This window comes from Dermochelys coriacea, chromosome 13 (genome assembly GCF_009764565.3).
Source record: "Dermochelys coriacea isolate rDerCor1 chromosome 13, rDerCor1.pri.v4, whole genome shotgun sequence".
Lineage (NCBI taxonomy): Eukaryota > Metazoa > Chordata > Testudines > Dermochelyidae > Dermochelys > Dermochelys coriacea.
Window position 1 is genome coordinate 13,165,622 of NC_050080.1, and position 13,719 is coordinate 13,179,340.

Consider the following 13,719-nt stretch of genomic DNA (forward strand, 5'->3'; position numbering starts at 1 on the left):
GAGGGAAGACAAATGTCCCAAAGGAGGTTGCTTGGGGCAATGTTTAAAGGGATTTTACACCCGTTGATATATCAATGATCCCCAGCCCCCAGCTACGTCCTTCTTTTCTTATTTCAAAGCTTTTCCAGCGAACCCCACGAAAGTGCCCACCCTGGCTTGTGCATGTGCATTAGAATTAGATGCACTGGGACCCATTTACCCGAGATCCGATCTTTTCTAGTGTACGTGGCGGTTGTTTCTAAAGATCGTTAATTTCATGCTGATCTTCAGAAAACCAGATGAGCCCCTTAGAATCACGTCCTCCTCCCAGTTGGGTCTGTCTTATCTTGAGCAAGTAGCGCATTTTCCGCCCTCCGTCCCCCCCCTCCCCATTTCAAAATGTTTCCCCAAAATCTTCCCTATGAAGTAGTTTCACCTTTATCCTGCTGCTCACAGCGTTCGCTAAATTCAAACAGCAACAACCACCCCAGGTCGTTCAGGTCTGCCAAAACGACTCTGAGAAAAGAAAAGGAGTACTTGTGGCACCTTAGAGACTAACAAATTTATTAGAGCATAAGCTTTCGTGAGCTACAGCTCACTTCATCGGATGCATCCGATGAAGTGAGCTGTAGCTCACGAAAGCTTATGCTCTAATAAATTTGTTAGTCTCTAAGGTGCCACAAGTACTCCTTTTCTTTTTGCGAATACAGACTAACACGGCTGCTACTCTGACTCTGAGAAACTGGCGGTGGTGTTTCTTTTAATTCAAGCTACCACAATCGCTAGTTATTTGCACCAATATTTGACATAGATCGGAGTGCCACACTGTATATTCGGAGACCGTAAACATCTCTTCGTTTTGATTACAGCTATTTGGCTACATCATCCGTTTGCATTTCTGCACAAAAAAGAAAAAGCCAACGAGGAACAGACTTGGAGCTGTTTGATTTGGAGCCTGAAACTGTAAGAATCCTTTCTATTTTCCATGTCATGAGAAGTTAGTTCTTGCACTCCTTCAAGCTCAAAAACTACCAAAATATAAACCAGGGATACAAAAGTTATAATGAAGGAATAACAAACCCCCAACAGTGTATACACTTATTAGCTAAACTTTCCTAATAAGTGCTGTTTAGCAATGCTTCCAGCTGCCTGTATCCAGTGTAGCTATGTCAATGTTAAAGCACGCATTCTACTTTAGGTATTGGTCATCATTTGAAGGGCATATACAACACCATAAGCGCACACAAGGCTTTAAAGAGAAAATAAAGCCACAGACCCTAACACCAGGATCTTCCTCTCCAGGTTAGATATAATATGACATGACAGCATAAGATGGCTTGAGGCATGTCTTAGAGACAAGGGAATGCCAAGCTGCTTGAAGGATCTCTGAGGAATCCCTTTTTGGCTTTTCTCCCCACAGTGCCATGGCAAATGTTCCAGGACAGAGGTGACCAAGAAAAGTACTGTGTAAGGAGGTATTTATTGCAGAATTGGTCTCTCAAATTTGTTCTCTCTCAGAATTGTTCTCTCAGGGAGGTAAATGTGGTCTAGAGGCCAGAGCATAGACTTGGAGTCAGAAAGACCTGGATTCTCACCCAGCTTCTGCCACTGGTGCACTGGATGGTTTTGAGCAAGTCATTTCACCTGTCTGAATCTCAGTTCCCCCATCTGTAAAACTGGGATAATAATCCAGTGATGCCTCACAGGAAGTGCAAGGTGTCTCCAGTGCTTTGAACATTCAGTGCTAAATACTGTATTATGAGACTGTCTATTCGTTTAGCCTAGTGGATCTTAACTAAGGATCTGGGCCTTCGGGGGGGCCGTGAGCAGGTTTCAGGGGGTCCACCAAGCAGGACCATCATGAGACTCGCTGGGACCCAGAGCAGAAGGCTGAAGCCCCACTGCCTGGGACTGAAACCAAAGCCTGAGCAACTTAGCTTTATGGAGCACCTGGGGCCCCAGATAACTGCCCTACTTGCTACCCCCTAATGCCAGGCCTGGCTTTTATATGCAGAAAACCTGTTGTTGTGGCACAGGTGAGCTGTGGAGTTTTTATAGCATGTTGGGGGGGGCACAGAAAAAAAAAAGGTTGAGACCCCCTTGTTTAGACCATTCCATTCAGGGTAGCAAAAGCACAGGCATGACCACACTATATCTAGCTCCCAGGGGTTCAGCTTCCGCACCTGGAGTTGCACTGACTCCCTCTGTCATTGTTTGCCAGAATGTTGCTCTGAGGAGTGTGGTGACTGTGAACATAACCCCGCTCAGCTCCTTACCTCAGCAGGCAGGCTCCACATTAAAACCCACGTTCCCCCGTGAAAGTACTACAGCAACAAATATGAACTTGGGACTCCAATATTTAGATTATAAATCCTCTGGGACAGGGAGTTTTTCTTCCTGCTATCAGCAAAGAGCCTAATGGGTGGGAGATACAGCCTTATTTGCAATTTAAAGAAAAAAAATCAACCCAGGGTTGGCTCATACATTCCTACAGTTAATTTGTTTATGTTACAATCAGGATGACAGTCCTAACTAGAGGTTTCAGAGTAGCAGCCCTGTTAGTCTGTATTCGCAAAAAGAAAAAGGAGGACTTGTGGCACCTTAGAGACTAGACAAATTTATTTGAGCATAAGCTTTCGTGAGCTACAGCTCACTTCGTCGGTATGCATCCGATGAAGTGAGCTGTAGCTCACGAAAGCTTATGCTCAAATAAATTTGTTAGTCTCTAAGGTGCCACAAGTCCTCCTTTTCTTTTAGTCCTAACTAGAGACATCAGTCCAAAGAAAGAATTCCATATGCTGAATCAACAGTATTTCGTACTTCAGATATCAGACCAGAAGTGAACATAACAATCACTATCATCCCCAGTTCAGCCCTTTGCTAACATAACTGCTCCACTTACATAGTCCCATCCCCCCAGATAACCTACTTGTACAACAACAGGGACCTACATGTTTCCCAGAGTAAACGGTACTGATTCCTATAGCAACATTTCTCCTCAAACTGCCCCTTTATAATTCCATGGCCTTCAAGGCTTATCTTGCCAATGCATAAAAAGCAGCCTATTAAATGATGCACTTGAGGCCTGATCCACACCCAGTGACTTCGCTGAACATTGAGTGGGGCTCTATATTGTCCTGGATTGTTTAGGGGGGAAAAAATCTTGCATAAGCATGGAGATGGACTACAAGAGCCAAGGGTCTTTTCCTCCTCCAACCTCTATGACTCAATGCACCTTCAGGGAATTTTTCAAGGAAGCATTTTTAAAAGATCCTGCCATGCACACATATTTTGTTTAAGAATAGTAAAGTAAGAGTAGATAAATCAGCTTACACACTGCCATTAAAAGACAGATAGATCAAAAACAGGATATAATCATTTAAAAATCATCCTTTGCTCTTCATTTTGCAGGTTTTATAAAGATTATGAGGTACAAAGACTATCCTCACCAGCAAGCAACTGGGTTACATTTAATTTATTGAGTTGATTATTTCTCCTCTAGACTGCTGGACTAAAAATCCCTTCCTCTCTCAACTGTACTGCTTCCAACTTCTTGTGATCTCATAACCCACTAGATTTCCAGTCATCCATGGCATCCTCCAGCGAAAAAAGGTTAGACAAAACCTGAAATGTATCACTTTAAAAAAAAAAAGCAGAAATGACAGTGTCTTTAAATACATACACAGAAAACAAAGACATCTGAGGCTTTTTATGCATCACAAAGCAGAAAAGAAGAGCACAATCACACTGTTTTCCCTTGTGTATCACCTTTAAAGGATTAGCACAGGTGTTTGTTTAATTGGGATCCTCTGGAAAAATGCATAGTTCTCAGTGGTACCATACTGCCTCCTTTGTGGCATATTGCTCCGTTATCGATCCACTGGTGAGCTGTGACACTGGCAGGAAGAATCGGAGCTATGTGAAAAAATTTGCAGTGCTGGCAAAAATTACATCAATCAAAACTCTTCACCTAATGTATTCTGTCATTTATAATCACCCTAATCAGGCACTAGTGAAGAAGTGCTGTCAGCATCAAGCATCATACAATATCAGGTCCCTACAGAAAGTCTTCCAACTCCTCCAAACATGCTTCTCACTGCATTTTCTAAACAGTTGATACTGCAGGTGTATTTGAAAATAGAGACAGGAATTCAGTCAATCGTATCACGCTGTTATTCCAGGGCAATTACATTAAATATATAGGGTAGTTTTAAGTGACTCACTTTTTCCTGCAAAATTGTGCGCACAATTGTATGCAGAACTACTGTGACTGGATGCACAAATAAGGCACTCGAATACACGTGTTAATTTAGGTTTCTAAACAATTATGCTGCTACCCTAATTGCATAAAAAAACAGACTATTTGTGCATACTAATGTAGATGCATAAGTCTCCATGTGACTTTCGATGTACAAATGAGTTTCCTTGTTTTGAAAAATTATCCCGTGTTATTCAGTAATTAAACTGATACAACATCTTGCAGCAAGCTCAATTTCAAACCTTGATTCAGGCATACATTCTGCAGGTCTGTACATTTGTGTCTACACTAGTATTTCCCCTCCTTAAGATTTCCCAACATTGCTCCTATCAGTGCAGCTATGCACTTGTGGCAGCAACTATAGGAGCACTGCTAAAGATGGGTAGTTGCCATTTTAACCAGGCGTGTTCTCTAACCCTGCTTCAGACTGGGCATCTTGTCTACGCTACTTTTCCTACCATTGAGGTAGAGGGAAATGTCTCATATTTACAAGGCTTAAGAAACCCAGTACTGCTACAAAAGGTACCTGCTGTGTCTGTAGACCTTGTTGCCCCAAAGTATCCTATGCCAAACAATGTGAGAAGTTGCTCATAGCAGCAATTACAGGAAAGAGCAAGGTGCTGCTGTTCTGTGATGAAAGTCCAGAGCCACACTATGATTGCAACAGAGGGAGAGAATATAGGAAAGAAATATACATAGGATGAAGAGGTACTTCTTCCTATTCAATGTGACATGAAAGTCTTTCTTCAGAGAACTGCGGATCAAGTACCCACCTTGGAGCAAGAAGGAGCTGAAGAACACATGAAGGCAGTGAACCTGATTTTTCACTTCATTACCCCTGTGAGTCACACCTGTGTAAAACTGAGGCACTGCAGTTAAAATCAGGGTAGATGTTTAGAAGAGAGGCCCTTGAGTCTACTGAGTCTTGTTCCTTAGGCCTTACCTGCACTGACTTGAGACATCACTATAACTACAATAATGCAGCTACAGAGGTGCAAACCCCTGCGGTAGACATGGTTTCACACCAGGTCAAGTTGCACCAATGCAAGTTATGGTTTACCCCAGTGAACCAGATCTACACTAAGGGCATGCACTGGTGCATCTACATGACTGTAGCTAAACCCTGGTGTGATTTAGGCCAGGTCTATATTCAGAGGGCTTTGCCAGTATAGCTATATCAAGTATCCTACACCAGCAAAAGCAATCCTACTGTGGATACAACTAATACTGGCAAAACTGTGCTTTTGATAGCATTGCTTGTTTTAGCCCCCTACAGCAAATTAAACTATGCCAACAAAAGCACAATTTGATTGTAATTGAATGTAATTGTCTACACCAGAGGCTTTTGCCAGCCCAGCTACGTTGGTCACAAGTCACGACCCTGACTGACCTAACTGTGCAAGCAAAAGTTTGTAGCATAGCCCTGGCCAGAGACAGGCCTAGCCCTGCTTAATAATGGTAGCATTTAAATAGCCACCCTGAAACTTTGAAGTGAATGGAGGGGAGGGATGAGTTCACACTTGCATCCACTATTGTTTGTCTGGAGACAGCTTTCTGCAAGGCTGGGCTAACAGAGTAACAGCCCATTGACTTGTCTAGATAACACTATCTACACAAAGGACAGGGCTGGGAATTTCATTTTTAAGGCCAAATTTCTGGCCATGGCCTCCAAAATTCCACATCCAAATCTGTGCACAAAGTTGGTTGTGCCTGTAAAATTGATCACACATACACACATTGTGCACCCACAATTACCTGCACCTGCAAATGCAAATCCTGTATGAACAAAACAGAAGGTTGCCTCATTTCACAGGCACAATCAGTACTTTGCAAATAAGGAGGCCAGTTTGGGGAGTGGCTGAAAATTTGGCACTTGACTTTTCAGCTTGGATTCTGCAGGAGAAAAACTTGGATTCTTCTTCTTCTTCTTCTTCTTTTTAAAACCACATATGTACAATTGCTGATATCTCTGCCAATGGGTGTGGTAGCAGCACCCTTACAAATTAAAGATGACTTTAGATTATTATATGAGCTAAATTGGAATCTGATGTGAGGGAAACTGGCTCTATCTGTGGTACTTACTTGGCTCCCATTACCATAGTATCTGAGCATCTCACAATCATGCATTTATCCTCACGCAACACTCCTGTGAGGTAGGGAAGTGCTGTTATCATATTATCACCCTTTTCAGATGGGAGCACTGAGGCACACAGACACTTAGGCCTAGTCTGCACTACAAAGTTTTAGCAGCATAGCTTTGTCGGTTACAAGTGTGGGAAAAAAAAATCACACTCCTAACCAACATAGGTAGGATGGCAGAAGCTCTAGTCTAAATGCAAATATATTGGTTAAAAAAAAGTACTTTTACCAGTAGAGCTTATTCCATTAAGGAAACTGGTTTATACTAAACTGCCAAATGAAGTCTTTTGCCAGAATAAGCTGCACCTCCACTGGAAGAGTTTGTCAGTACAGCTCTACCAGTATATCTATATCAGCAAACCTTTTTAAGTAGACAAAGACTAAGTGTCTTGCCCAAGGTCACACAGGAAGTCTGTGGCAGAGCATAGAATAGAACCCCTGTCTCCTAAGTCCCACTGGACAATCATTCCTCCCTCTAAAAAGAAAAGGAGCCACAAGTACTCCTTTTCTTTTTGCGAATACAGACTAACATGGCTGCTATTCTGATTCCTCCCTCTATATCAGTGGCATGTCTGAAAAAAAGTCTTCAGAGATACAGAGTTCTTGGAATATTTAACTTTGGTGGTAAAGTCCGTGGGAAACATTGGTGTCACACCCTTCCTGCATTCACTGTTCAAGTTGGCCGGGGTTCTGGCCAAACTCCAATCTGTCAGCAGAAGCACAGAGAATGAGGTCTTGTGCCTAGCTCAGGGCTCAAATGGATTTACCCAAAACTGGATATGCAGAGATCGCTGCATTGCTGTGTGAGTGTGTGTTCCAGGACCTGTTGTGTGCTGATGCACAGGGGATATGAGTTGTCACAATCTCCAGCCTCAGAGCCTTGGCTCTTTAACTCAAGCTGTGGCAGCTCATGCTTTTAGCTCTGGACGTCCCTGATTCAATCCCAGGTGCGATGCCGAGAGGGTAGCTGTTGCAAACGCTCAGGGCCTCCTGGGGTGTTCTGCACTCCTGGGGTATCCTCCCTCTTCCTCCAAGAGCACATGGAGAAGCTAGTTGCTGAATGCGGGGAGCAGACCTCAGAGGCAAATCTCTTTTCTGCTCCGCTCTTCTCTTCCCAAACCCAGCTGCTGTCCGGGAGTGGTGGGATTGCACCTCAGATACAAGTGGCATATGCAATAAGTGCGGGAGGGGCACAGTGACAAACTGATACAGACATAGGTGGCTGGCTGCTATTATCACACATTCCCCTACCAGACAAGCACACTCAGGAGCATGCTGCCAAAGCCAGCAGTGAGAGACAGAACATGTCTTGGCCTCTGTTGAAGACTCAGGGCAACATTCTCCTCTTGGCCACCTCTTCTCTTGTACATCCAGCTGCAATGGAGGAAAGCAGTAACCTACATGCTTCTACCATGCTGTACAGCAGTGAAAGGGTTAATGTGGGTGGCATTTGAAAAGGCCATGCTTGAAAGTTAGCACTTGATTAAGAGGAAGAGTGAACTATAGAGGGGCTCCTCTGATATCAAATAAATAGCCACTATCTGGGCAGGACAATGCTAAAGGAAAAAGGGAGGCTCACAATCTGAATTGCAGGCAGCGTTATTGTAGCCATGTGGGTCCCAGGATATTAGAGAGACAAAGTGGGTGAGGTAATAGGTCTCCAGGTTATTCTGTGTATGTTCAAAAGCTTGTCTCCCTCACCAACAGAAGTGGGTCCAATAAAAGATATTACCTGATCTACCTTGTCAATCTGAATTGCAATAATTCAAAATACAGATAAGGTGTTTAGGGACACCGGCAATGCTGGAGAGAGAAGGATCAATCTCCTCTAAGCCTCTGACAGTGAATTATGAGGTATTTCAGGGGAAGGAGTCCCTGTCCCCCACATGTACTAGAAAAATTCTGCAGGTGGTGATCAGTTACGTGTGAAGATTGGTGCTCCTTGTAATTGTTAGACTACCTCATGACATTGCAAATGCTGCTCTTATTCATCTAAATACAAATTATCTTTTGAACTTTTTACAAATTCTTTTGAATATATCAGGGAGTTCCACAAGTTCACATTGCTAGAGGAACTTGAGATATATTGAGATCTACATTTCATATCTACTTTCTTACGTAATAGCTGGGAAATGACTGGTATGAATAAGAGAAAATGTTCTCAGGAGTACCCATATATTTATTGAGGGATCATTATACGTCAAAAGAAACATGGCCTAATGGCTAGAGCAGGGGGGTAGGAGTTAGAACACCAGAGTTCTGTGCTGGTGCTACTACTGATTCTGTCTGTGACCTTGGCCAAATTATTTAAAGAGACACAATCAATTTAAAAAAAGGAGTACTTGTGGCACCTTAGAGACTAACAAATTTATTTGAGCATAAGCTTTCATGAGCTACAGCTCACTTCATCGGATGCTCACGAAAGCTTATGCTCAAATAAATTTGTTAGTCTCTAAGGTGCCACAAGTACTCCTTTTCTTTTTGCGAATACAGACTAACACGGCTGCTACTCTGAAACCAATCAATTTAAAATTAGTTAGTTTAAAAAACGAGTTAAAATAGTTTCAGGAACGACTCCTGCCTGAGTCCCTTTGCTAATTTTTGTGTTTTTACAATCACTTAAAAAAATTATCCTGTGTTGCAATATGAAAGACCAACAAAATAACACAGTCAATTGACTACCTACAAAGTGCCATCAAATGCACAATTAATCTGAAAAAATATTAGCAAAATTATTTGACTTATGTTTCACTTATGGTCCTCTTAGGTGTTACTTGTACCAGTGTTGATACAATTCTTTTCAGGCATAAGTGTGATTGTTAAATTGATCAATATCCTTTCAACGTTGTGCCCCAATTAATCCATGTGTGAAATGCCTCCTAGTGCTTTGTGATCTTTTAGTGAAAAGAGCTAGATAGCATAAAGTTCAGGTATTCTACACAACTCACCTGCTGTGGCCCAGTGGCTCTACTCAATAAATATTAGCTCTGGCAGCACTTACAGCATCTGTATGGGTCTTTTTCACTACATAATCTGTAATGGAGATGTTTGTACCAATGTAGCAAATCTGGTGCAAACTCCTAATGCAGATGCAGCCACACCAATGCAAATACTATATTACACTGGTGAAGTGCATCTGAACTGGAGGGGTTACATTGGTGTTGCTACATCAGTACAAATACCCCCCCTCCCCCACAGACAGACCCATATAGCAATAGGAATCAATGTATATTAAAATCATAGAATATCAGGGTTGGAAGGGACCCCAGAAGGTCATCTAGTCCAACCCCCAACACCTTACATACATTACATACACCTTATCTTCTATCTGAAGATATATGTGGTGTACACAGTTGTGGACATGCTATCCAGGTGTTAAATTCATTTATGACAAGGATCTGCAATTTATCATCTACTTTTGACCACCTCACCTGTCTTCCACCTAATAACCCATCTTGCTGGGGCTTATTCTAACATTCCAAAGTTCAGAACAGCTTCAAACAGCTGTCTTTTTTAAAATGAACCTACTGGAGAAATGTTTCCTCCTTCCAAACTCTCTATCCACCTCTCATGCATGGAATTTTACCCTCAAGATTACTCTTGAGGGCCAGGACAAGTAAAATTTACTCCTTTGCTAGTGACAGCTTTCCTATACCTACAATTGTCAGGACTTTAACCCCTGCCTTGAATCTCAAATCATGGCAGAGCTAGAAATTGGAGCTTTATACTACAGGGAAGAAGAGATTCCAGCTTCCCAGTGGGACACAGCACTTGCTTCTAGTCCTGCAAGGTATCAGGATAACATTATTTAAAGCTGTGTCATTTTTATTTATAGAAAAGCTATTTTAGGACATTTTTTGAGGTTTTATGGTTCCCTCTGAGCCCTCTACAGTAGGTCACATGTTAATGAAGGCACCTGGCTTTACAGGTGTTGTGTAGCATTCTCATTTGGCTGACCTGCATAACTCACTCCTTGCTTCACCAATCAAGAGTAACATCCCAAACCTTATTGAGCTGCTCCAAAATGTTATCCCACCCCATATTATATAGGTGATATAATATGGGGTGGGATAAAATCTTGTATCACACATATAATATGGGGTGGGATAACATTTTGGAGCAGTATATATATAATATAGACTCCGAACTGCATAGTGGAATATCAGCAGTTCAGAAGTTATTTACAACTTTGGAAGGGATATAAACTAAACCAGAAAAAAGAACAGGAGTACTTGTGGCACCTTAGAGACTAAAAATTTATTTGAACACAAGCTTTCATGAGCTACAGCTCACTTCATCGGATGCATGCAGTGGGAAGACGAGGAGGAGGAGGTGGTGCATGCAGAGCTTCAATGCTACCCAGCAGAGCTAGGTGGAGCCTAGCCAGCAGGTGGTTGGGATGGAGGAGAGAATCCCCATCCCCCTCATGGACTATATCCTCAACGTGATGAAGTTCGTGGAGTCCATTCTCAGCAACAACACCACAGATGACCACTGTCAGGAGTTCGTCAGCCAGAAGGGGCTGCTGCCCCTCGTCACCATCCTGGGCCTGCCCATCGACTGCATGCATCTGATGAAGTGAGCTGTAGCCCACGAAAGCTTATGCTCAGATAAATGTGTTAGTCTCTAAGGTGCCACAAGTACTCGTGTTCTTTTTGCGGATACAGACTAACACGGCTGTCACTCTAAAACCAGAAAAAGGTATTCTTGTTCTGGAATCAGTGCCCACACAGAAGGTTATACGAGGTACCGGTTTAGTAATGCTGGTATATTTCTCCTTGTAGACAGGCTCTTATTGCCTGGAACTTTTTAGTAAGAAAATACAAGATAGCAGCTTGCTAGCTGGTTTAGTCTCCTGAAAGTTTTGATTCCATAAGATGAACACATCAAAGCTGGACAGATAGAATCAAAAGGTGCAGCGAACTGTTTCCAGCTCACCAAACTCTGGGCAAAAGGCCCTTAAAAGCCTGTGAGCCTGTCAGTTTACGTTTGTTTTTTCTTCATTCGGTATCCCTTTTATTTAAGAAAAAGGCCTATTCCAAATAATGACAGGTTTCAGAGTAGCAGCTGTGTTAGTCTGTAGCCGCAAAAAGAAAAGGAAGACTTGTGGCACCTTAGAGACTAGCAAATTTATTTGAGCATAAGCTTTCATGAGCTACAGCTCACTTCATCGGATATTAGTCTCTAAGGTGCCACAAGTACTCCTGCTATTCCAAATAAGACATTGTAAATAACATCTTCAATTATAGTTTCTTCGTTTGTGGAAAAGATTTCTTCTTCTTGCTAAATAAAAACTCAATGCAGCTTGCGGTCACAAAAAAAGGGTGTAAATAACTTTTTAAATCTTATGAGACAGATGACAAAGTGTTTAATTATAAACACCCCCTCCCAGCAGCAGTGTGAGACGTTTCCTGAATATACAAAAAGCTTATTTTCAGATCTACACAGAGTTTTCGACAACTAACATATAAAAATAATGTGGGCACTAAACCACTGGAGAACTTCTCAGGAGGACACTTTGGATCTTACTGCTTACTTCTTATATGAAAGTGCTAGGGTTCACCTTCATCTTGAGCCCAAGAGCATGAGGTGGGCTTGCAGTATTCACCAAACAGGGAGCAGGAAGGAGCCTCTGACTAAGAGCCTACACAGGGAACTTGATCAGAACAGCTATTACAGAATAAACTATAACCATTCCAGAATTGCTATTGTGCTTTAAATTCGCACCCTGCCTTATTCTGGAGTAACTTCCCCATTTAAACAATCCCTTAGCAGAGAGGCCAAAGGAGATGTTAAATCATAAAAAGCCCTTCAGCTTCAACCCTAGGCTCCCCAATAATCATAGAATATCAGGGTTGGAAGGGACCTCAGGAGGTCATCTAGTCCAACCCCCTGCTCAAAGCAGGACCAATCCCCAATTTTTTGCCCCAGATCCCTAACTGCCCCCCTCAAGGATTGAGCTCACAACCCTAGGTTAGCAGGCCAATGCACAAACCACTGAGCTATCCCTCTCCCCTCTTTACCTTGTTGTGCTACCAAGTGTGACAGCTAAAACTTCCTTGTGTTCACTAGGATTTTACCTCCTGTTCGTTACCATATGTTAGTTAACACCTTTTACTCCAATGAAGACACACCCAACACAGTGCTCTTTTTGTAGCAGCTTTGTAACCAGTTCACCAGCACCTCTGTAAAATAGCCTAAGTCCATGGCCCTAGCTCTCAGCACCCCTTCACTGCAGTACCAGTGGGGTGGAATAGTCAGTGCTATCTACTGCAATGGCTGAAATACTAAAGCATGCCGAATTTCCTTCCACTTGATATTACCAGCGTCTTGATCTGACAGCCCATGGGAACAAATGCAAGCCACTTTTGTTTTACCTGGTTTCATGCAGATTAGGGTCAATAGTCAGGTGAGGATTTTGGGTTTCGGTTTTTAACTGTTAGTAAAGAGAGGGGATGGTCTATTTCACACATATTTCATTGTTTGCAGAATTTTGTAATCTCACTTTGATACTGTTCCAGTGAGTAGGATATGCATTAATTAAAAAAAAAGTTTCTAGTCTTTGAGGTTGTAAAAATTTCCTTCCCAGTGTAAGCAAAACTAGAGGTGCCACCTTTGCTGAGTCTGGTGCTAATGTCTCATTCTGTCTTGGCTCCAACAGAAGCATCAACTATCCCTCTCCATTTCTTTGGGGGTCTTTTAAATGCAAACACCGAGTACTTTGCAAAAAAACCCCACCCTCAAAACAGCCATTTTGTGTCATTGAAACGTATTGTGAAATATTTAAAGTTGTTAAATGGGTAATAATGACCAATGGGGAGGGCATTTCCTGGCTGTTTAACTGAAACCTCCTGACCCCAAGGTCAGTATTGGTCATTGCAAAATTCTAAAAACAAAGAGGGGGAAAAACAGAGTAAAATCATTACCTTTTTTGGTGTTGCTCAAGGCAAGGTGCTTTGTTGTGTAACCAGTGTCTTCTCTTTTTGTTTTGTTTTGTTTTTTTGAATGCATGAAGTGTCTTTAATCCCAAAGAGGGAAATGCAGACCAGAAGGATTAGTATAAGCCAACAGACAAAAAACTTGTCTTTAAAACAAATTCAAATTCCATACGATGCCTAAAACGTCACCTTCTCAGCAGACTCTTCTCAGTAGGTAAAGACCACAGCTTTTGTCCAATGGGAATAGCTTCACACTGCTCTGGGCCCAACAGGCTCAAGAGAGGTTTCAGAGTAGCAGCTGTGTTAGTCTGTATTCGCAAAAAGAAAAGGAGTACTTGTGGCACCTTAGAGACTTACAAATTTATTAGAGCATAGAGGCAGGGGCTGGGACAGGCGATAGCTCCC